Consider the following 25,558-nt stretch of genomic DNA (forward strand, 5'->3'; position numbering starts at 1 on the left):
CGCCCCTCATGGCATGAGGGCGATCCATAAGGGCCCCCACTGGGGGCCCACATCACTTTTCCACACGGGATATTATATTATATTATATTATATTATATTATATTATATTATATTATATTATATTATATTATATTATATTATATTATATTATATTATATTATATTATATTATATTATATTATATTATATTATATTATATTATATTATATTATATTATATTATATTATATTATATTATATTATATTATATTATATTATATTATATTATATTATATTATATTATATTATATTATATTATATTATATTATATTATATTATATTATACTTTTAATATGAATATCCTGGTATAAATACAAACGATTTCGTGTTTGGTGAAAAGAAGAATAGCTTAGTTTTTCATTGACTTTTTAAAACCATATTAACACAAAAATTAATTTATATAACAATTTTTTTAATTGTCTAAATCTAAATGTATCCCAGTAAAAAAAATAATTGAGAGTAAGGAAAAATAATTGGGAGTTAGCTTACTTTGTATTCGGTTTGGCGTCTAAACCGTGTAGGGACGTTACGGCCAATTATTTTTTCTTACCCTGAATTCTTTTCACCTGGATTGTTTGAATTGATGTTTGTTGATCAACGTTTGCATTACAAATGAATAGAATGCATGTTCCGAAGTATCAAAATGCCGATTTGGAATAAGAAATGTAAAATTTTATGAAAAAGACAAAATGTGAAATATGACTGATTTATCGACAATTTTATCATGTGAGTAGTGCTCGTATGGTAAATTTATCATATGTGACGTTCCATGAGGAAAGGGACCTTAGCTGCAATAGACGCATTTTCCAGAAAAGGTATTTAAAGTAGAGCGTCCCTGATTGGTTGAGACCCTCCATCGAAAATCAGCCCCACCACCTTACTACTACATCGTTCCTACAGCTCACGCTTACGACAAGTATACTAGTAGTAGTAGTGGTGGGGATGGTTTCTGTAGTCCATGCTGGAACGCGATTAACATGGTCATGATTAATGCTTTATAACAAAAAAACTAAATAGAAAAGTACAATTTTTAACTTTTGTATCTGAAAGAGCAACTCAAGATCTATCGACTGATATCAAAAACTCAATTTTCATTTTTTTGCAGCTAAGGTCCCTTTCCTCATGGAACGTCACATATGAACACTACTCACATGGTAAAATTGTCGATAAATCTGTCATATTTCACATTTTGTCGTTTTCATAAAATTTCACATTTCTTATTCCAAATCGGCATTTTGACACTTTGGAACATGCATTCTATTCATTTGTATTGCAAATTTTGATCAACAAACATCAATTCAAACAATCCAGATGAAAAGAATTCAGGGTAAGAAAAAATAATTGACCGTAACGACCCTACACGGTTTAGACGCCAAACCGAATACAAAGTAAGCTAACTCCCAATTATTTTTCCTTACTCTCAATTTTTTTTTACTGGGATTTTAATTGACTTTTTTATGAGTAATATTAAAAGTTATTTAATGTTAATATAAAAGTTCGTCATAAAAATATAATAAAGCAAAAACAAAGTTTTATTTCATTTTTATCAGGCCCACTTTCTAAAACTTTTTGTAAACTATTTTTAATTACTGATAAATAAAGAAGCAAAAATAAAATTTATAACGCTCAATTAAAAAATTTAGCTTTTTTAAAAAGATAGTGTTTTAAAATAAAAATTTGCATATGGGGGATTCCACGTCAGATTTGGGTTCAAAATTTAAATTCGGGTAAACATATTTGTTTTCATTCCTTAAGGAAAGAAAGTATACATATTTTTTTCGGTAGCCAAAGTTTCGAGTTACGAATTTTTTAAATTTTGAGTTCTTGAAAGTAGACCTATCTTCAATGTTATGTAACTCGAAAATTATTGACATTACAAAAATTTCGCCTCAAGAAAAAAAGTTTGTTTTTTCTTCGAGTTTTAAATAAATTTATCAAAAAAAAATAATTTTTTAATTTTTATTAAAAAAATCATAGTTTTTAAATAAACAAATTATTTTTTCTCCAATTTAAGCACTTTTTATTTTAATTTTTGTTGCTTTATTTCTTAGCTGGGAATCGAATGATAAGAATAGTTTGCATATAGTTGGAGAATGGGCCAGGTCAAAATTCTTGTTTAAATAATTTGTTAACAAAAATTTTTTTTTGGTCTTATTTATTTTATTTTTTTAATCCAAATGTATTTTATTTTTATTTTTTATGAGAAAAATAAAGAGCTTGTGTAGTTAAAAAAACTTTTTGTTTACAAAAATAGAAAAAAAGGTAAAAAAATTTGATAAATAAATTAATTGAATAAGACATTTTTATCAGGCCCATTCTCAAACTATACGCAAAGTATTTTCTTATCATTTTCAGCCATAATATAAAGCAAACAAATTTTTTAAAAAGTGCGCAAATTGAAAAAATTGTTTTTTTCGTTAATTTTATTCAAAAGTCGAAGAAATAACAAACTTTTTCTAATGTCAATAATTTTCGAGTAACATAACATTAAAAATAGGTCTACTTTCAAAAAGTCAAAATTTCAAAAATTCGTAACACGAAAATTTGGCTGCCGAAAAAAATATGTATATTTGTTTACCCTTAAGAAACGAAAAAAAAATGTTTGCCCGAATTTAAATTTTAAACCAAAATGTAACGTGGAATCCCGAATATATTTTTTATCATTAATAGTTTGCAAAAGTGAAAGATAAACCAAATTTTTTTCTGGCGAAATTTATCTGTAATAAAAATTTTAAAGTTAGAAATAATTAAAAATAGCTTTACTTTTAAAAATCATAAATTTAAATTTTATAACTTAAAAATCTGTCAACCTTAAAAAAATTTTATAATACGAGAATAAAGTTTTTTTTAAACAAAGTTTTTTTTGCTTTTTAGAAATTATAAACATTTAGATTAGTAAAGTTATTTATATTGAAACTGAATACAATTATCATTTTGTATTTACGTGACATAAAAAATAAAAATTCATATTTATTGAATTTATTATTGATTACTAATTATTAAGTGTAGATGTTTTTGAATAATATATAGTACATATTAAATGTTAAATCTCGCGCCTGAAATTTTGCTTCTGCGCATCCCATGACGTAGAATCGAGCGGGAATGTTTTCTCTTCCCCCTGTTGCCGCTGCAAGGACGCCATTTTCCAGTTTCTGTGTATATCTATCCTCGTGGTGTAGTCAAGATTTACATTGTTATCAATTGTTGTTTCTTTGTGCATTATGTATTTTTATAATGTGTAAACAAAATTAATTAGTGTCTTTATTTAGTGAGTTAAAGTTTAAACAAACAAAAAATACATACATATGTTCCAGATTTCAGGTTACTAAATCACTTAAAACAATAAGAAGTTTTCTAACCTTTAATACAACGCAGACAGGCAATCTATTAAATGTAGTGATATTCAGATTATTTTGGTAAGTAATATTGTATCTATGATATTTTAAAAAGTAAATACTATCTCTGATATTTCAGGTTATGTTTGTTATGATCAAACTGTAATTCATAACTATTTAAAAAGATACGTTCTTTGTGTTTTGAAATAAAATAATTTTCTATTTTATACATTTTATTAACTTGCACAAACTGATCGTCATTTAAAAATTGTTGAGTTAAAATTAAATATATTTGATTTCTAATAACACGTCAAATACTATAGTGCTTTTCTTGTTATTTTTCATTGTTTTCTCTTTGCAATTTATGGAAATGAGTTTATTGAAATAATATTTACTTATTAATTTTCATCTCTTAATATCGCTAATAATATGCACTTTTTTCTATAGTAATTATATTTAAACATAAAATTCTTTAAAAATAAAAGGCGATTTAAATACATTTTACCACCCATTAAAGTTATATTTCGTTTCTATTTATGAAGAAATTTCATTTTGTATCGACAGTCTTGTTTACAAAACGTCAAAACAATACTATTTATTATATTTTGACATTGATTCAAGAAAATTTATCTGATAAGTAAAATAATTTTCTAATAAACCACCAAATATTTAAGTAAAAGTTGTCATATTTTTTTGATATATTAAAAAATTAATTGAATAAAACATAATTTTTTAATCAGAAAATGTCAAAAATTGAAAAATTTCGAAAATATTAAAAACTATTTAACTATTATCTTTGAACTAGTTTAAGTTTCTTTCACAAAAAAATGTCGTATTATTTAATTAGAAGACAATTTCAAATTTGATGCAACAATCAGGGGTACCAGATAATTTTTTTGAAAGTATTGGAGGAATGTCAAATTTCTAGAAATACTACGGCGATTCTCCTTTTTGTTCTTCAGTGATAATGAAAAACCATAAAAACATGGAAATTTTTTTATAAATTTTCTTACATTTAAAATAAATCAACTAAAAACTAAATTCGCAATATTTGACTTTTTTAAAGCATATTGTTTAATTTAATTAATATTGAAAGAAATAAAAATTCTTTGCACATAAAACAAAACAAGTGTTAGTGCAAGGAATTACAATGTTTCATGTGATCGGTTAGTGAAAGGACATCAGTAATTTATAAAAATTATTCTAATTGACAATCCTAGTTAAAATCATTTTTAGAAAAAAATAATTATTAAATTATTAAAATAAAAATAATACATTTTTTACTATTTCAAAAAAAACGTTTTTCTCTCAATGCCCAGATAGCACGTTATTTCGCGGCGAGTTCGCAGCGAGTTCGCAACGCAAAATTCGGTAAGTCGCATTGCGAATTCCCTGTGAAGTAATGGTGAATATCAAAATGTCCTCCTACTGGCGAGTTCGCTTTGCGAACTCGTCGAGAAGTTACAATGCGAACTAACTGAAAAGTATAAATGCGAATTAACTAAAAAGTATATATGAGGCACTCCACGTCAAGTGATCCGGGTCTAAATTTTAATTACCTGGGATCAGGTTTAAAGTTTGCTTAAACTTTAGTCCTACTAGATACAACTTCAAGTACCAAAGATTATTAATTTATTTAAACAATTGTAAAAAGGGGAGGGAGTCAAAGTTTCAATTTTTTGCTCTACATCGTATATTTCAAAAATCTGCAATTCCTTTAAAACATAACAAAAGAATATTTATTATATATGAATTTTTTTGCATTTTTTACGCACTTTCTAATGGTATAAACAATTTTTCGAAAAAAAAATTTTTTGACCTTGGAAAAATAAAATTAAAAATAAAATTTTGATTTTTGAAAAAAAGACATCTTTTTTTAACTTTTTTATTTTTTTTTCATAATGTTAAGATAATTTCCAAAAAAAAATATATAGGGCAAAAAGTGGGACGAGAACTTTTAAAGGGTCAAATTTAGCGATGATTTCTGCGGTGCGACATTGTCGTGCCCTGACAGTGTTTGCTTAGTTTTGATACAGTTCTTTCTGCATCCGCTAGGTGTCGACAAGAATGTATATGAAATTCTCTTGCTGGTGAGATTGAAACTAATAAGTATAAGTATAGAAGACTCTTGATTTTAAAATAATTGGTTTTCTTAGTCTTCTATACTTATACTTATTAGTTTCAATCTCACCAGCAAGAGAATTTCATATACATTCTTGTCGACACCTAGCGGATGCAGAAAGAACTATATCAAAACTAAGCAAACACTGTCAGGGCACGACAATGTCGCACCGCAGAAATCATCGCTAAATTTGACCCTTTAAAAGTTCTCGTCCCACTTTTTGCCCTATATATTTTTTTTTGGAAATTATCTTAACTTTATGAAAAAAAATAAAAAAGTTAAAAAAAGATGTCTTTTTTCAAAAATCAAAATTTTATTTTTAATTTTATTTTTTCAAGGTCAAAAAAATTTTTTTCGAAAAATTGTTTATACCATTAGAAAGTGCGTAAAAAATGCAAAAAAATTCATATATAATAAACATTCTTTTGTTATGTTTTAAAGGAATTGCAGATTTTTGAAATATACGATGTAGAGCAAAAAATTAAAACTTTGACTCCCTCCACTTTTTACAATTGTTTAAATAAATTAATAATCTTTGGTACTTGAAGTTGTATCTAGTAGGACTTAAGTTTAAGCAAACTTTAAACCTGATCCCAGGTAATTAAAATTTAGACCCGGATCACTTGACGTGGAGTGCCTCATATATACATCTACACATATACATATACACATACCTACATACACATACATATATTCAAACAAATACAATTTCATAAATACATATGCGAATAATACTGTCTAATTTGTAAAAGAGTAACATAAACATGCATAGGTATACCTGACCCAATTAAGAAAATTTGTTGATATTATAAATTATACTTTTATGGGAATAAAAAAAACATTTGATTTGATAATTAACATACAAACATAAGTCTTTCAACTATTTTTAAAAATTCCAAAGTAATACTGAAATTTTAAGTAAATTGAATTTCCCACAGAAATTAAACTGTTAATTAATCGAAAAGGTTAATAAATTTAAATTTTAGTACCGATTATTTTTTAAATTAATTAATTAATTGACAAATGCTTCTAATTTAAATGTCATAAAAAGGGTCTCATGGAATCTATCATGTCCAAGCTCTTCACTTTACCAGGACTGCACATTATATTTCAATAGATAGTCTAATTATTATTATACATATATATACACCCTCTTTTTTTTATTCCCTCTTCCCTTTTTTTTAAAAAGAATGCTTTTGAAAATTTTACTATAGGTGGAGAATGTTTTTTTTTTAATTTAGAACAAATGGGTAGATTAAAAATAAAATAATAAATTATTTATAAGAAAATATTATATATTTAAATTAGATACCTCTGATCTACAAAATAGTCATATAATATATATACGCATCAGTACATATGTAGTTTTTGGTTGCTTTGCTCTTTTTTTTAAATAAATTATCATTAAACTAGTCAGTCTCACTGATTTTAGTATAATAATACTGTTCCAGTAGCACCTTTATAAACTACATTACTGCAAAATAAAAAAAAACTGCCCTCTATTTAAAATAAAAAAAAAATTTAAGAAGAAACAAAAAAAAATATTAAATAAGTCCGAACTTAAATTTTTGTTTAACTCGATACAAATGATTAATTAGAAAATATAAAAATAAGAAAATATAAAAATAAGAAAATTCTTTTCTCATTTTAAAAAAGAAACGTTATTATAATAAAAATAATATTAAAGTTGTTTGTAAAAAAAAAGGAAATTAAAATCACTTTTAACCTCTTGGAAGAGGTTCGGGTTCTTCAATGAAAATTTCCTGCACTTCGTGTGGACGATGTTGAAAGTGCTCCCAGTTATTTGCATAAATTTTGCGGCAATGGACACAATATTCTGATGACATTGTAGTTTTTTCCAGCTCTTTATGGCAGTTCCCGCAAAAAAAGCTGCCCATGATAACCCTTTATCTCGCATTTCAGGCGTTATCATTTGATGATATAAATATTGCCTATAGGGAACAAGTGGTTCAGCAGGCAGATTCTCTCTCTCCTGCCAAGCTTTTACTTGTAAACTCATTGCCGAGGAATAGATGGCACAATCTCGACAGACTTTATCAGTGACCGATTGATAATAAGTATAAGATTCGTGATAATAATCACGAAAGCCTCCCCAAAACAAATTATCATAGTGAGGCACAAATGTAAGATTTTCGGCTCTGTGAACCTCCTGAGCCGTCCTTTGCATGCTCGGAATCTAATAATAATAATATAAATAATTATATACATGTATATATACACATATGCGATGAAATGCATATTTTAATATTTATACATGCATAGTTAAACTAATTTAAAGGCTTACACCAGGATTTTCTACGCCCTTTTATTTATAACAATACTTACAATGTTTAATTTCCTCAGGTGAAAGTCGTGGAGACCGAGCCAAAACATAATTAATTTCAAAATTCTATTAAGGAAAGAAGAGAGAAGAGTCAATTTTTTTTTTTTTTGCGTTAGACAATTTTGTCAGGTGAGACAGGAAGCAAAAGAAAAAAAACAATATTTTTTCTTACCCTTTTAAGTGTCCCATCAGGGCGAAAATTATTTTTAATGCTGAAATATGGCATTTAGCCTTTGGTAATAATAAATTTGAACTTCGTCAATATAGAAAATGTACGACTTTTGCGTTTTAGATTTCAACAGATAATAATAGACTTAGTAGAAGAGTATTATATGTGTCCAGGCAATTTAATGAGACCCAAGGCGCTATCACATGCACATTCTAGTGACGACATCCCAAATGTGACACATCTAGAAGGATGGGAACGCATAATACGTAAAGCATTACACATGGGTTTGTACAGTAAAATAAGCTTACAGCGTACAAGAATATATTTTAAAAATAAGAAGTAGTGGATTGGGGTTATACATGCAACACGCATATTAATAAATATTATAGTATTATATACAGTATTATACAAGACAAAATTCAAAATACGCGGGACTGCGTAACACTGCATATTAAAATCCGTGTAACGAAAATACGGTCAGATGATGTCATAAAATGAAAGTATATGTTTGTTTTTATTCCTCTCACTACTTGACGCAAATGCAGCGTTGGAACTTAATCATGAGACAACTTAAAGGTGATATCACACACAATTTCAACTAGAATATGCCAAATGTGACACAAAATTATCCCTAAAATAATTTTATGCATTTTTACGATTAAGATAAACTATTCAACTGTATTATTATTCATATTTTACTATTTCGCATATAAATTCACACATACATACACATACATACCAACTTTAAAGGCAAATTAGCTAAAGATCTTTTATTTCTTTACCTTCTGTTCCGCCATATTTAATTTTAAATTTAAAGTGTAAACTAATTATTTATTGTTCTTTTGAATTTATTATAATCTAATAAATGCATGTTTAACACGATTTACATGCACTATTTTCTTTTCTTTAGCATTAATTTCTATTTCTATATTTAAATCATTAATAATTCTAGTTACTTTAAATGGACCAAGGTAATGATCTTCAAATTTATTTTCTCGGGATTCTTTTATTAAATAAACATATTCTCCTTCTTCAAAATTTTGTTCATTTAGTTTTTGGTCATAATATTTCTTACATCTTTGCTTTGCTGCTATTAATCTTGTAACTACTGTACTTTCCGTTTCAGATATTCGTTTTAATAATTCATTAACAAAACATGCATAAGTCATGCAGGATTTGTTTTTCAGAGAATTAAGATGGAATTCTGGCTTTTTTACCAAAAATCATTTCATGCGGTGTAACACCAGTTGATTCATGAACAGAAGTGTTAAAGGAAAATATTGAAGATTGTAACCATAAATCCCAATTATCCTTTTCGCAATAATGTCTAAGATATTCAATAAATGTGTGATGACTTCGTTCCAATGCTCCCAATGATTGTGGATGATAGGCAGTCGATTTATATTGTTTAATCTTAAGGGGTTATGCCACTCTAGGATTTTCAAAAAATCGCTTTTTTTTTTTTGCTTTAAATAGTTCCTTAGGGTCTCAGAAATAACATATTGCAGGATTATGGCTCGGAAAGATCTCTAAATAATTTATTTTCGAAGTTCCTTGCAAGGCTGCACGGTACGCGGCGAGCTCATTTTGTAAGTTCTACGGGGGGTAATATTTGAAGGATCTACAGCAGGTATACGGCAGATGTTTTCAAAGGCGCTAGTTACTTGCTAGACTATAGTGGTCAATTATATGGTGCAGGCATTGCAGATTAAAGGTATTGTGAAATTATTTAAGTTTTTTACAACTTAAAACTTTAAACGCGTTTATCTCCAAACTACATTTTTCGAGTTGGCCGAACCAACAACTCGTACAATTTCCAACCGATTAGGTTCAAATTTGACACACATCTTTAAAAATACATTTTTTAAGGTATCACGTAGGATTTTTTTTTTATTCTATATAGTTCATTTGTTATTAACTATTAACTGATGGTTTTTTAGTCGAAATTAGAAAGTTTAACTTTAGAAGTGCGCCATTTGATCATGAATTAATATATCGAAAAAATCCTACGTGTTACTTTAGCTATTGTAATATATAATAAAAAAAAATTTAGATAATCAAGATATTTTAAAATTTACAGGAGCAGTTAGTTCGGCCACGTACCCCTTGAACCATAGAGGAGTCGAAGGACGACCGCTACAGCGCCACCATTCTTCAAGAAATATTTATAAGAAATTATTTTTTTACACCTAAAAAGATGTATAATAAACTTCTTATATTATATTTTTAATTGACTTTATGGTTTTTCTAAAAAAAATTCACATAAAACACCTATTTTTTCGGTCTCTAGAGTGGCATAACCCCTTAAACAATTTCGCAATATTTTCCATCAATTCACTCATAAACTGACCTCCCTGATCAGTTTGGATAGATTCTGGACAACCAAACACACAAATAAAATTTTCTACAAAAGCAATTGCAATTGAGGGAGTATCTACACTAGATAGTGGAATTGCTCCTGAATATTTACTCAAACAATCCTGCCAAGTCAAGATATATTTGTTTCCTAATTTTGTTCTTGGTAGGGGTCCAACAATATCCATTTGTATTTTCTCAAAATTTCTAATTGGTGTATCTGTAATTTCCATTGGTTGCTTAGTTTTTACTCATACTAATTTTTTTCTTTGACAAGATGCACATGTTGTAATATAATTTTGAATATCTTTTCTCATTCCTGTCCAAAAGTACCTTTCTTTTATTCGTTCGAGGGTTTTGGTTTCCCCTTTATGTCCTCCTGTAACACTATCGTGACATTCCTCTATTATTGATAGTCTCACTTCTTCTGCAGGGATCTCTATTTGTCCTGTGCAAACAGTAATTTTATAATCCTTATCTTGAAAATTATCTCTTAATATTTTTTCAATATTAATCCATAAAACTTTGTCAAAACCATTTCCATCCCTTGATAAACTAAATTTTCGAAGCCCATCATGAATTAATGCATTTTTTAAAGTTTCTATAGTAAATTTATATCCTTCCATTGTAAATCTATCATTAAATAACTCTTTTATGAATAAATGAAAAATATAATGATTACCGTTATTTGTTCTGATGACTTGACCTAATTTTGGTTTTAAATTTATCAAATTTTGTAAATCAAACAATCCTAAATTTAATAATTCAATGCCTTGCTGATTTTTAACTACACAATCACAACTCATGAAATTTAAAATATGATCCTCACGCATCCATAATCTTTCTTTTGACTTTTGAATTAATTCATCTGTATCATTAATATCTTCAATTACCCCGCCATCATTACTAATTAATATACACGCTTCTCTCTTGAAACCCTTATTTACCTTAAAAATTTCCTTTTTCTTAGTTTCCAAAATCATACTACCATCCGATTCATCTGAATCATCATAGTCTACAATCTTTGAATTTCTTGTTAAAATTAAATTTTCTGTTTTTATGCTCAACCATGGATTTTTCTCATTTTCTTTTTCAACTTCAACCTTGTTCTCTTTACGCGAACAAGTACATTCATCATTTGGGTACCCAATTTTACCACACAAATTTCCGTGTGCACTACCATCAACACATATATTGACAAATCCGTCGGAATTCCCAGGGTGAACTTGATCAAGGTCCACCTCGCATTGCCCCCCGCAACATTTGTCAAATAATACACAATCCTCAACGAGTCCAACGGAATGCCCAGGATGAACCCGATCTGGTGGGTCCAACCCAGATTGCCCCCCGCAACACTCGTCAAGCTCAAAACATTTATATCCCATAAAAAGTCTTTCTATAGGATATTCATCATAAATCATATATGGAGAATACTCCTCTCCTCTGTTTTCACAAACATTATCAAATCTTTTTGTTACATGGACTTTATTTTCAGAAATAGGATTTCGAAAGAGAGCATCAGCATTTGAATTTACCCTTCCCGGTCTATAAACAATTTCATAATCAAATTCCTCTAACTTTATTTTCCATCTTGCTAATCTTGAACTAATAGTCGGATCTTTCAACTGATATAACCAAACCAATGCTTTATTATCCGTTACTATTTTAAACTTCATTCCATAAAGATACGGTCGAAAATGTTTTACTGCAAACACAATTGCTAACAGTTCTTTCTCTGTAGTAGTATAATGTAATTCTGCCCCACTTAAAGGTGCTTATATACCTCAAATTTCGATCAGATGAACATTATTTCTGGACCGTGAAAATGCGTGAAAAGTCATTTTCACGGCGGGTATTTTTGAATTGTTTTAAACAAAAAATGTTTTTTTAAGAAATATAATATTAAATAATTGTTTTAATATGTAAGAACACTTTAAAATAGTGATAGAGAGATGATTTGATTAAAAAATTCAGCAAATTTTGCTTTAAAACGTTTTCTGCTACAAGAAAGTGTAAAATGACGATGTTTGTGAAATGGTTTGTACAGTGCTTCTTCCTTGTGAGTGTCTCTCAGAGTTTTGTTTATGTTATGTCGGTTCTTTTTAACTTGTAATAAATAATGAGTGCTGAAAATAAATCGGTAAGTTGAAATGTTTATCAAATAAATTTAAATTCAACTAATTGTTTCGAATAACTGAAAGAAACATGTACACTGTACAAACCATTTCACAAACATCGTCATTTTACACTTTCCTGTAGCAGAAAACGTTTTAAAGCAAAATTTGCTAAATTTTTTAATCAAATCATCTCTCTATCACTATTTTAAAGTGTTCTTACATATTAAAACAATTATTTAATATTATATTTCTTAAGAAAACATTTTTTGTATAAAACAATTCAAAAATACCCGCCGTGAAAATGACTTTTCACGCATTTTCACGGTCCAGAAATAATGTTCATCTGATCGAAATTTGAGGTATATAAGCACCTTAAGGTTCTGGATGCGTAAGAGATCGGTAAATCTTTTCCAATTTCTCCTTGACTGAAGGCCTTTCTCCAATAGGATCCTAAACTCTTGCGTTGCGTATGCATTGCGTCGGTTGCTATTGGCAACCAATGCTAAAATCAACGCGTCAGTCACGCAACGCAAAAGTTTAGGTTCCTATTGGAGAAAGGCCTTCAAAACAGCACCAATAGCAAAATCTGAAGCGTCGGTAGTCAAAATGAACTGTTTACTAAAGTCTGGGTATTGCAATAAAGGTTGCGCACACAACTTCTGTCTCAGCTCATTAAAGGCTACTTCTACCTCAGAAACCCAATTAAAATTATTCTTTTTCTTTAATAAGTTTGTTAAAGGTTTTGCAATTTTAGAAAAATTCTGAATAAAACGTCTATAATAACCCGCTAATCCAAGAAATTGTTTTACATTCTTTCTATTTTTTGGTTGTGGAAATTTTTATACTGCTTCTAATTTCGCAGGATCAGGTTTGACTCCATTTTCCGAAATTATATGACCCAAGTAACCTATTTCCTTACACAAGAATTTACATTTATCTGGTTGTAAAACCAATCCTGCTGTTTTTAGTCTACCTAATAATTTTTCAAATTTTTCCTTGTGTTCTTTAAATGAATTTGCATATATCACTATATCGTCCATATAAACAAATAATTCTATCCCTTGCATTCCTGATAATATTCTATCCATTAATCTTTGAAAGGTAGAAGGGCTATTTTTTAACCCGAAAGGCATTCTGTTAAATTCATAACGACCAAAAGGTGTAGAAAAGGCCGTTTTATGTCTATCCTTAGGATCAACCTCTACTTGATGAAATCCTTGTGCTAAATCCAAAATAGTAAAATATTTAGCTCCTCCAAGCTGATCCAAAATTTCTGTGATGTTAGGTAGTGGATATTTCGGTTCCATTTTCGATAATCAATTACCATACGCCAACGCTTGTTTCCTTGAGAATCTGCCTTTTTAGGAACAATCCATACAGGTGAGTTATATCCAGATTTTGAGGGTGATATTGACTCATTTTTAAGTAAGTCAGTTGTTTGTTTTTTAATTTCTTCTTTATGAACAGGTGGGTATCGTGGATATTTACTATTTACTGGATTGTTATCAGTCGTTTCTATTGTATGTTGAATATATTTTGTACAACCTAATTTATCTCCTGGGATATGAAATTGATATGGAAAATTTCTAATAGATGTTAATAAATATTCTTGTTCTTCTTTGTTTAAGTTACTAATTTCCAACAATTCCTTTAATTTTTCAATTCTTTTTTCATCTGTTTCATTTTGTTTTGGCGCCCTTTTCCTAGGTTCCACTTCAGTGTAATCAAATAACTCTACTGGAGGTATTGTAATTACTACTTCCTGATTAGTAGTATTTGTAATAAATACTCGTGCCATTCCTTCATTCACTGAAACTAATGCTTCTCCTAAATATATTCCAGGTCCGGTGGGTATTAATGGTAAGTATCCTGTTTTTAACTCATTATTTGTTACTGGTAATTTAATTAATTGTTTTGATCGTCTTTTTAATTTAACCACTGTTCTCTTGTTTACAGTTAAAATTTGGAATTTTCCAATATCATGGATTAAACTTTTTTCTTTCATATTTATTGTAGCATTTTGTAAAAAAGGCATTCCTATTATTCCATCAGATTTAATAGGGAATTCATTTGGTACAACGTGGAATTTCTGAATTTCATTTTTAATTAGAATTTCTACTGATCCGATTGTAGTTATTCCATTACTACCTATTCCAAATAATTGGCATCTTTCCTTTTTGTTTATTATTAAATATTGTTTTAAAGTATTAACTTTTATTAAATTCAATTCGGCACCTGTATCTACTACTAATGTTACTTTTTCGTTTTTAAAATTTTCATTATAGATTTCTACTTCCGGTGACTTTATATTTTCCTTGTATGGCACCATCATTACTATACGCTTAGTGAGTGCTTCATCATTTTTAACAGATTCAATATTGCACCCTTATGTTGAATCTATTATATGTTTTTTGAATCTTCTTCTTTTAGTTCCTGACCATTTTTTATTTCTTTTTGTCGCGGAAAACAATTTTCATATTTATGCCCTGGTCTTTTACAATAACCGCACATTCCCCAACATTTTTCAGCTATATGCCCCATCATTTTGCACTTTGTACATTGTCTCTCCTCGGGTTTATTATTTTGCAATTCTGGACAGTGAATTTTATGATGTCCTTCCTTGCCACAATTAAAACAATTAATTACTTTTCTACAATTTTCTTTAACATGACCCGGGTTATTACAATTAAAACAAAATTTTGAATTCCACAATCTTTTCTAACATGACCTTCTTTACCGCATTTATAACACTGAATAGATTTATCATATTCTTTTGGTTCCCTTTTTATAAATTTACCTCGAGAATTCACATTTTTATTACTATCTTGATGGGATCGTTTTTTATTATTTATTGATTCTTTTTCTATAAATCTTACTCGCGAATTTTCCTTAAATCTTTCATTATATTGCATTTTTGAATATTTCGCACCCCTTTTATCATTTGAAAAGATTTCTAAATCTGTCAAATTTTCTCTTCTTAATGATTTAGAAAAATTTAATTCCCTCTCAGCTTCCCTAGTTAGTTTTATAGCTTTATGAAGATCTACTGGACACCCTAATCTTACACGTAATGCTAGTTCTGCCTTTAATCCTAATACAAAGCTTTCGCGAGCATTTTCTGTAAGAGCACTTTTCATCCCTAATGCAACTTCTGGAGAATTTCTGTCATCAATGGCTTTGACAATTTGATTTAATATGGTATTAACTCTCTTACTATAATCATCTACTGACTCATTTGATTGCTGGGCAATTGTTTCTAATAAAGAATTTAATTGGCCCAAATTTTTATGATCTGTAAAATTTAATTTCAATAATTCTAGTAAATCATTTAAATTGTTAATTTCACGGGTTTCTAAACAATCACTTGCATCGTCTACTACGCGAGATCTAATAACCATAAATAAGTTGTGTTGTTCCTCAGGAGAAATAGACCTTTCAACAGACTGACAGATTTTAATAAACCGTGATACTGGCATATTTTGCCCATTAAACTCTTTAGGTAAAATTTCCAAGGTATGTCTAAATGGAATATATTTTATTCGATTATTATTCCCATTACCTCCAATTGATTTATTATCAGCATTTCTAGGAATAGTTACAAAATCACTCACATTCCATTTACTCGAACCGGTACTTATATTACGGTTGTCGATTGAATCATCGACATCACTAATTGAATTTATTTCAATATTCTCCATTTTGCTCAAATATACTCAAACACATACATATATATGTATCCCTTTCAACAAAAAGAATATATATATCCTTTCCAATTGTTAACAACAACAACAACAAAAAAATGACTGAGCACTGAGATTTTTACTAATAAAAAAAAATTTTATTATTTATTTTTTTTTTTTACTGTAGAGAGAGAATCATAGAAATGAATCGACTTACCCTTTTGACTATTTTCACTTTGGTTTTCACACTTTGTTTGTCACTGTCAACTCTTGCCGTTTTTTGTGGATTTCCTCTTCCTTGTTTTTGATCTATTTAAGCAATCAATCTTCTATTTTAGATGATCTTCTTTTTTTTTATGTCCTTGGGGTGTTTTTTACTTAGCTTCTCGTACAATTCGGATTTTCTTAATTACCAATTTTTGCCAACTTTAAGATGAATAACTTTATACGTATTATTATTATTAGCAAATTCAATGTAGTTTTCTTGGATTCATTTATGGTTTGTTCCTTACATTTTAAACGACATTCTCTTCATTATTTAATGTATGATATAGTCATTTAGGAACTCTCAACAAGTTGAGATTATCCCACCGCTGTCACCAAAATAATTCCTGTAACACGCAGGAATTTTAAAACTGATTAAAGGTTCGTCTACAATATCAATGTTACAAGAATAGATAGTCTTGAATATGATTTTCGTAGATGGAACTGCACAGGAACAACCGACGATGATGAAAGGTGTTTTCACAACACTGTTAGGATAAATCTTATAGAAGTTCACTTAGTTTTTGTTTAATTAAATTGTTAATTATTTATACTTTTCTTTTAACTTCACTTTAGTTCTTTTGAATGATTTCGAATCTCATTAAAATCCTGAAGGATTAACTTGTTGAGAGGATTAAATAAAACATAATTAAGATTAAATATATTAATTGTTTTATTCAACAACTTATTTTAAATCTGAGTTCTTCCCTTTTATCCCTAAACTAATAATGAAATTGCACTATTCGCCTCAAATTTTAAACTTGGATTTGAGCTTGATCTATATTTTTAAATTCGTGTCAGAGTCAGAACCAAAATCTCTATCTCTGTATCTCGACTTCTCTATAGTATCAGAATAACCCTTTCATTTCTTCCTGACTTTCTTTCTCTCTGGTTAGCAACCTCGATCATCCTCCTTTTATAGCAGTATTCCCACTTTTCTTCCAATCTGAGTCTAAATGTACCAACGAATCCTGCTTCGCAGTGATGACTCACGCTTAACAATTGCTCCAATTAGAGACATGCATTTAGTATTACTCCGCCCCATTTGACCTTGTTTGTCTCATCCCCATGAGTCATATTCTATTTTGGACGTCACTGTGACCTTGTTATAGTCGCGTAGGAGTATGACTCATGCTTGACCTTGTTATTGTCGCGTAGAAGTATGACTCTTGCTTGACCTTGTTATTGTCAAGTAGGAGTATGACTCATGCTTGATTTTATATTATGACTCATTCGTGTCTGCATTACACCCTTGAATTGATAATTATCCCTTTATAATTAAACTTCCCTTCAGCTTATTTTTAACCCTTTTTACGCCAATTTATTATACAATAACCCTTTATATTTACATTAATTGCAAAATAATTAATTACTTACAAAATAACAATGTCTAATTGTTTGTTTGTTATTTCTTAAGTCCTTTCGACGTCTGCAGCCGATTTCCAAAATAGGTACTCGCATTTACCTGAAACAATCCTTCAGAGGAAAAGGGAAACTGCAGAAAACCCTTCCTAAGTACCCTTTAATCTAATATCATACCTTTATTTAAAACTCTTTTCACTCTTGCTTACTTTTATTACTATTGATTAAATACTTCTTACTTTTATTCTTAAATTTATCTTTTATATATTTATTAATTCTTTTTATAACTATTTTCTTTTTTTACATATCTTTCATTCTTATATCTTATCTTTATCTACTCCTTTCTCTATCTTTATTTTATATCCCTTTTTTTTACACCTTGCCTTTACTTATCATACATATTTCTCTTTGTCTTTTACACTATTTTCTTATAATTTACCTGTCTCTAACTCTGTTTTTCTTATTTATGTTAATTCATTATTCTTTGTTTCTCTCTCTCTCTCTCTCCTTCTAATTATTCTTAAAATTAAGGCTAGTACTCAGTGCTCTTAAAACAAGATATCAAATTAAATTTAAATATTACGGTACTCTACTCTACTACGGTACTAGCCGTGGGCAGAGGAGCGTTACAGCTGTAATGTATGTGGAGTGAGTGTTAGTCTGTCAAGTGTCAGCGTCAGTATAGATTGTGCAGTCAGTGGATCAACACTTCAATTTGTTGTGAAACAATAAGTACAACTTTTTTTATTCATTAAATCTAAACATTAAAATTTATAATATTAATAAATATCATGTTACTTAAATAGTATTTTAAAAATTTTTTATTTTATTAAAGAGTGTCGTCCACTATCTTATTATTTTGTTCAGGTCCAATTACCTTTTCATAATCACAGTAGAGTCCATTGATATTTGGACTTGCGCAGTAGGGTTAATTAAACTTTTCACATATCCACCCTACTGCGCATGTGAAAAATTCAATTTATCCTACTGCGCATGTCTAAAGTGCATTTAACCCTACTGCGCAAGTTTAAAGATCAACAGATTTTACTGCGCATGTAAAAAATTCAATTAACTCTACTGCGCAACTCTAAATATCAATAGATTCTACTGCGCATGTGACAACTTTAATTGACCTTATTGCGCATGTCTAAAGTGCACTCTACCCTACTGCGCATGTGAAAAGTTCAATTGACCCTACTGCGCATGTCTAAAGTGCATTTAAGCCCACTGCGCAAGTTTAAAGATAACGGATTCTACGGCGCATGTGACAACTTTAATTGACCTTACTGCGCATGTCTAAAGTGCACTCTACCCTACTGCGCATGTGAAAAGTTCAATTGACCCTACTGCGCATGTCTAAAGTGCATTTAACCCCACTGCGCATGTATTAAGTGCACTTAACCGCAATGCGAAACTCCAAAAATCAACAGAGTCTACTGCGCATGTGAAAACTTTAATTGATCTCACTGTGCATGTCTAAAGTGCAATCTACTCTACTGCGCATTTTTAGAAAAGATTTAACAGGAGTATCATTCAAATGTCTATCTTTGTCTGTCTGTCTGTCTGTCTGAACGTGTGTGCGCTTTTTTGATGCCCTCATTTTGCGCGCACTTTCGTGAAGTCGCATAAAATGCGAGGCGTATGTACCTCCATGGAGGACACATCTGCCTGCTTATGTGCATTCACCAAGTTACTTTTGCTGTCAATTTGAACTCACTATTGCTATCTGGGACATAGATGGGAAACAACCGCTTAAAAACGAAGACATGATATTTTAGGTGAAATGAAATTTCTGTTGATTGGGTCATATGTTATTTAAAAATTCGAAAATGGGAACTTATGTACAGTGACTATTATAAGAAATAGAGATTATGAAAAATGACGTATCAGCAAAACAAAATTTAGAACATTTAAATTTTCTGTGTTTTGTGAATTATGTCAAATAGCAAATAGTGTCAGTGAATTTTAGGTTATGTGGATTTTAGAAAAATAACAATTACAACAAATAAAGTTTAGAAAATTGAAATTTATGTAAAATAATATTTCGAAGCAATAAAAATTATACTAAATGGATATGTGATTAGATGAAAATTCTAGATAATTGAAATCTGAACATTTAAAACTTCTAACCAATGGTCATTCGTCAAAATAAAAATTATGTTAAAAGGTAATTTGATTATTTAAAAATTAGAATAAATGATTATTCGAAAAAATAAAAATTGCGTTAAACGTTATTTCGAAATATTAAAATTATGTGAAATGACATTTCAATAACATGCAAATTATATTAAATGGCGATTAGTATGAATGAATTTTAGGTTATGTAAGCATTCGGAGAATTAGTAATTGTGACAAATAACGATTCGGAAGAATGAAATTTATGCTAAAGAAGTTTTCGGCAAAATAAATATTATATCAATAGATAATTCTATTATTTAAAAATTAGAATAAATGATTATTCGAAAAAATAAAAATTATGTTAAATGGTATTTCGCAATATAAAAATTATGTGAAATGACATTTCGATAATAAGAATTTCGATGTCTTGAAAATAATGAAATTGAAATTTGGGGAATAATCATGCGCCCCGTAAAAATAAAAAAAAATTGGACAAGTGCGAGTTTCACTCGCATTAAAACCGAGGGTTCCGTACCCTTAAACCTAAAATTTGAGGGGGTTAAAGTGTGAAGGCAGGTGAACAAATTCCAATTTTGCTTAATTTGTCCTGTAATGTGACCATGAACACACATAGATAGACACATAGTCACATAGATCGAAAATTATCAGTTTTTCCTTGAAAACGCTATGATAATCAACTCCAATCGTGCTCACTATATTTTTTTTGTAATCTACACGTAAAAATGTATAAATTTAAATCTCTTAAGATAAACTTTTCTTCTTTTTGTATTCGAAAAATCCATGATTTTTTCTAAAAATATGAGTTTTCCTTAAAAACAATATGATCATCAACTCCAATCGTGCTCTCTATATTTTTCCTGTAATCTATATGTGACCTGGACAGTTGAAAGGGACCTTTTGTCCGAAAAAATTAATTTTTTATTGATTGGTGATTCTGATAGAAAAAAGTTTTCTCTATCAGAATCACCAATCAATAAAAAATCGATTTTTTCGGACAAAAGGTCCCTTTTAACTGTCCAGATCACATATGCAAAAATACATATGTGTACCAAATTTCAGCCCTATAGATAAATTCGTGTGGCCGCTAGAGGGGGGGTACATGCCTTGCTTCACTAATCTCATTGATAGGGTTCCCCCTTCGGGTACGGAACCCTAAAAAAAATTTGATTTTTTTGGTTAAACCCACGTAACCCCTTAATTTTTTAAAGATACTAAATTTTGTTTTAAATTCACTGTAAACTGGATGATATCATTTTGCAATGCAACGTTTTGATTCAATTACGGTATAAAATTGATCCAAATATTTGTATCATTTTCAAAAAATGATCTGGAAATTAGTATTATTTTTCGATACCTAAATTGGTATCAATTATTCTAGAAGGATTTACATATATTTATATACAAACAAAATTAGTAGGTATATTATCTTATTTAAAGTCAATGAGAATAATTTATGTACTCAACCAATTGAATACAATAGTAAAAAAGATATATTCCTTATATTTAATTCTATATAATATCATATGAACCATTCGCCGAAAATATGGCGATTTAGCCCATTAACGACCGCCAGGACGAAAAATTTACCTTCACTTAGCAGCTGATATTTTATATGAAAAAATAATTTTAAAAATTCAGGATAGCCCATTTCTAACGTAAAATTTATCGCTCTTTTCGATTCTGAAGTCCAAATTTAATTATAATTAAATCCTTAATATTTATAACAATTTTATTGCAAAAAAACATGATTTTCTGCAAAAAAACATGATTTTCTGCAAAAAAATTTTTATTCAAAAAATATTTTGACATGGAATACGACAGTTAATTTGCTCCAGAACCCAAAATATCGCGTCCTCGAATACCCAGCTACAAAACTATATAGTTGCGAATTTCAAAATTTAAGATGGCGGACGACAAAATGGCGATTTTCCACTAAAAAAGATTTAAAAAATACTATTTTGCAAAAAATAATATATTGGTGAATTATTTTATTTCTGCACCATATACTTATGTTTTTTGGGTCACTAAACTCGAATACGGTATAAGTTTTTATCTGAAATTTGTTACTCGGGGGTTTTTGGGGTCGCCGGATACGAATCTGAAGTTACTTTTCAATAATTCAACATGGCGGATCCGAAATAGCCTACAAATTTTAAAATTCACCGAATTTGCATGAAAATCAATACTTATTGAGTTTTTGGGGTCGTTGATTTCGAATTACTTCACTTTATATTGAAATCGAACACATTTTTTATGATCTAATTTTTTATGATTTTTTACTGATCTACTATTTTATTACTGTGTGTGTCTGAATTTTTGTTTAGTTTGATTTTAATTTAGAAGCAAGGATTATTTGAGATTATTTAATTATCGAGCACATGGTGAAATGAAATGGAGTCACTTTTCACTTGTAACAAAACTTGGTTTATTTATTCAATAAAAATAGAAAACTGTATTGTTCTTTTAACAAAATTATATATGCACTTTAACAAAATTATATATGCACTTTTCAACGAAGAAATGTTTAATTAAGAAAGTTTTAGGATTTCAATTTTAATCTAGGATTAGAAATTTCTCGCGAGCACATGTTGATTCGAGTCGAGTCGGACGAGAAGAGAGCGAAACATTCAAGTCAATCGCGCAGGTCCTGATTTTGAATCAAATTAATACTTGCGTGTAAATCGGGAGCTCTACGTTAAGGAACTAATTTTATAGTCAAAAACTTAAGGAATATAATTAACTAAAAGTCTAAATAGTAATTATTTAAGAGAATTCTGAACATTCTGCCCGGGTGCGTTTGATTCTAAAAGAGAACGCAAAATGAGTGTAAGAAACAAGAACTAAATCAAAGTTAACTTGAGCGTCGTTACAAAATTTTCTTTAAAGCAGATTGAATTTAATTTTCGTTGCTAACTTCGCGAATCGGGAGAACAGCGAGTTTAGAAAATGCTCGTTTCAAAGTAGTAGTGCTAGTCTTAATGGTAGCAACTCGCGGAAGTCCGTCCGGTCCTGGATGCAGTTGCTGAACCCTAGCGAGAGCCCATCTCGTAGGGGGAAGGTTGTCCTCCTTGAGTAACACGACGTCCCCGACCTTGACTGCATTGGTTTCTATCAACCATTTCGAGCGCTGTTGGAGATGGTGAAGGTACTCGTGGGACCATCGGTTCCAAAAGTCGTCTCTCATCTTTGTAATCAGTGACCATCGGTTGCTCGGATTTTCGTTGAACAAGGGAGGTTCAGGAATGGCAACAAGGGGTCCACCAGTTAGGAGATGTCCAGGAGTGATTGCAGAGAGGGAATTTGCATCTGAGGGATTCGGATAAAGAGGTCTGGAATTTAGGCATGCCTCTATCTGGCATAATACAGTGCTCAGTTCTTCGAAGGTCATGCGTGTCTCTCCAACGACACGTCGAAGGTGATGCTTCACCGACTTCACTCCGGCTTCCCAGATCCCACCAAAGTGAGGTGAGTGTGGGGGGATGAAAGACCAGGTGGTTCCCTCGTTTGCCAGCAGTTCAGCCACAGGGATGAATGTTTTGGAAGCGCCAAGGAAGAGTTGTCGCAGTTCTCTCGCAGCACCAACGAAATTTCGGGCGTTGTCACTGAGTATCTTGTCGCATTGACCTCGACGGGATGTGAATCGCTTGAAGGCCGCGAGGAATCCGCTCGTCTCGTAGTTGGAAACAAGCTCAAGGTGTATAGCTCTAGAACAAAGGCACACAAATAAACATATGTACCCTTTCGTTGATCGGATGCCTCTTCCCTTTGACGGTAGGATGTGAAAGGGACCAGCATAATCTAAACCAGTGAATGTGAACGGTTTCGAGATGGTAATTCTTTCAGCTGGCAGTTGACCCATCAGCTGAGTTTGAAAGTTCGCTCGAAAACGGAAGCATTTGACACAGCTTCGAATGATTTTGTTGATCAGGGTTTTGGAACTGATGATCCAAAATTTTTTGAGAATCCTACTCAGGGTAAGTTGCTGACCTCCATGAAGGGCATCGAGATGAGCTCGAGTGATGATCAATGCGGAAAGTTTGCTATTTTTTGGCAGGATGATTGGGTGCATTTCATCGTACGAGAGTAGGGAACTTTGGAGCCGTCCTCCAACTCTGAGAACCTCATCGTCGTCCAAAAATGGCGCTAACTTGATCAGTGGGTTACCTGAGGGTAACGGTTTTTTGTTCTTCAACAACTCGATTGTTTCAGAAAGATGATCGTTTTGCACAACTTTTATCCAGGTCGAGAAGCTTCGTTTTAACTCGTCAGCAGTCAGATAAGGTTCAATTTGAGAGTTTGGATTTCGAAGAGTCTGGATAAATCGGAGACAGTATGCTGTCACTCTTAATAACTGGGTGAGTGACGAGACAGAAGAAAGAAGCTCGGGGATTCCTCTATTCAATACAACGTTGATTTGAATCTCGTCGACCTTGTCAATAAATTTTGAACGTGCTTCTAAGTCAAGATTAGGGTTAGGGACTTGAATCGAAACAGGCCAGTTGTCTGGTGATTTCAGCAACCAAACTGGTCCATGCCACCACAGAGTGGAATTGAGAAGCTCATCAACGGTGAATCCTCTGGTAGCACAATCCGCAGGATTATCTTTGGAGGGGACATGTCTCCAGGGGATTTCCTTTGCCAAAGAGTGGATTTCACTGACCCTGTTGGCCACAAATGGCTTCCACCGTGAAGGGTGACCTTGAAGCCATGAGAGAACGATTTGAGAATCTGACCAGTAGTGGATAGATTTGGAGGGAAAGTTTAATTTTTCAGTGACTACTGATGTCAATTTTGCGAGAAGCGTCGCAGCACAAAGCTCTAGTTTTGGAAGAGATATGGCCTTGACAGGTGCGAGCTTGGTTTTAGCGATGATTAGGTTCGAATGTGATTCACCAGCGAATGATCGATGGACAATATAGACTGCTGCTGAGTAGGCTCTTTCAGAGGCATCTGAAAAGCCATGCAGTTCCCAATTCGAATGATCGTTTTCAGTGTTGATCCAACGGGGAATTTTTACTAGGTTCAATTGCTGTAACTGATGTTGGAATTCGGTCCATTCGGAACAGAGATTGATTGGTAAGGCTTTATCCCAGTCAGAACCAGCCAACCAACAGTTTTGTAATAACAATTTTGCTCGTAGAAGAACTGGTGCTAACCAGCCGAGGGGATCATACAGCTTTGCGATTTCAGAAGCAACGATTCGTTTAGTGGATTGAGAAGAGTCAATGGGAGACACTTTGTAGTGAAATTCGTCAGATGCGGGATTCCAGTGCAGCCCCAAAGTGGAAACAGAGGTTTCAAGGTTGAAGCATTTGTCTTTGTTCTCACCATCAGTAGAATCAAGAGGGACTAATTTATCGACGTTGGCGGCCCATTTACTGAGCGAAATACCTGCTGAAGCCAGAATGGAAACGAACTCATCACGGACTTGAGTTGCCTCTTCCAAGGAATCTCCTCCAGCAAAAGTATCATCAACGTACGTGTTGTTGATCAATACGTCTGCGCCTAATGGAAAGTTCTCCCCTTCATCTAACGCTAATTGTTTCAGGACTCTGATTGCCAGAAAAGGAGCGGGTCTGGTCCCATAGGTTACTGTTGTCAAACAGTAGTCTACTAGAGGTTGATTCGAGTCAG

At 30.9% G+C, this 25,558-nt stretch overlaps 1 protein-coding gene and 1 long non-coding RNA gene across 8 annotated transcripts in view; one reads left to right on the forward strand and one right to left on the reverse strand.

Moving 5' to 3' along the window:
* The window catches only part of LOC127287886 (pseudouridylate synthase 7 homolog), a 757,063-nt gene that overhangs the window by 110,363 nt on the left and 621,142 nt on the right, over positions 1-25,558 (reverse strand). The window lies entirely within an intron of this gene.
* Positions 9,249-10,237, forward strand: LOC127287903 (uncharacterized). The gene is made up of 2 exons (XR_007843961.1): positions 9,249-9,721; positions 10,088-10,237. It is a non-coding gene; the product is annotated as an uncharacterized LOC127287903 (long non-coding RNA).

Source organism: Leptopilina boulardi, unplaced genomic scaffold, assembly GCF_019393585.1.
Source record: "Leptopilina boulardi isolate dan_hultmark-lab unplaced genomic scaffold, ZJU_Lbou_2.1 LbouV2_377, whole genome shotgun sequence".
NCBI classification, from domain to species: domain Eukaryota; kingdom Metazoa; phylum Arthropoda; class Insecta; order Hymenoptera; family Figitidae; genus Leptopilina; species Leptopilina boulardi.